Source organism: Piliocolobus tephrosceles, chromosome 2 (assembly GCF_002776525.5).
Source record: "Piliocolobus tephrosceles isolate RC106 chromosome 2, ASM277652v3, whole genome shotgun sequence".
NCBI classification, from domain to species: Eukaryota; Metazoa; Chordata; class Mammalia; order Primates; family Cercopithecidae; genus Piliocolobus; species Piliocolobus tephrosceles.
In genome coordinates this window covers 140359455-140360713 of record NC_045435.1, presented here as the reverse complement: position 1 = coordinate 140360713, position 1259 = coordinate 140359455, and positions in this window count along the sequence as shown.

Sequence of the window (1259 nt, the reverse complement as noted above, 5' to 3'; positions counted from 1 at the left end):
AAACAGGGTCTCGCTCTGTTGCTCAGGCTGGAGTGCAATGGCATGATCTCAGCTCACTGCAACTTCCACCTCCTGGGTTCAAGCGATTCTCCTGCCTCAGCCTCCTGAGTAGCTTGGATTATAGGCATCTACCACCATGCCCAGCTAACTTTTTGTATTTTTAGTAGAGACAAGGTTTCACCATCTTGGCGGCTGGTCTTGAACTCCTGACCTCAACTGACCTGCTCACCTCGGCCTCCAAAGTGCTGGGATTACAGGCGGGAGCCACTGCACCCGGCCTTTAATCAAATCTTGACCCATTTTTAAATTGGATTACTGTCTTATTATTGACTTGGAAGTATTCTTTATATGTTCCGGATACTAGACTGTAGGGGAGGAAACCCACTTTTCCTTTTCTCAGGTTAAGTGACTAAGGCTTGTGAATTAAACCAATAGTAGATGATTAGCAGGAGAAAAGGTTTATTTCAATGCATGTGGGAGCTTCACAGAAAGTGAAAACTTGAGAGTTTATATACTATTTTAACAGAGGAAAATGGATTATGGAGAAGGGACAAGATAAAGGAAAAGGGATTTGGGCTTCTAGGGTTGGTAAGTTGTGGGAAGATTAATATATGGAGGAAACAAATAAAAGATAAGGACGAATTTGGTAAAACTTATTATACAGATTCAAGTAGGTACCATCTCCAGTGATAAGAGTAATTTCTTCTTTCTGGTATAGGAGAGAGCAGAGGAGGCATCTTCATCAAGGGAAATTTAAGCCCTAGTTTTAGGTAGAAAGGGGCAGAACAGAGAGTTCCTTTTGTATCTGCTGTTTCTTGTCTTCAGCTCCAAATAATGCTTATGCCAAAGTGACATATTTTAGAGTGGCATATTCTGATCCCCCCAACCCTTATCAGATATATACTTTGCAAGTATTTTCTCCCATTTGTTTGGATTGTGTTTTCACTTCCCTGATGCATAAAAGTTTTAAATTTATTTATTTATTTATTTATTTATTTATTTATTTATTTACTTATGTTTTGAGACATGATCTCACTCTATCACCCAGGCTGGGTTGCAGTGCCACAATCTCAGCTTACTGCAACCTCTGCCTCCCAGGCTCAGGTGATCCTCCCACCTCAGCCTCCCAAATACCTGGAACTATAGGTGTGTACCACCATTCTCGGCTAATTTTTGTATTTTTAGCAGAGATAGTGTTTCACTATGTTGCCCAAGCTTGTCTCGAACTCCTGAGCTCAAGTGATCTACCTGCCTCAACA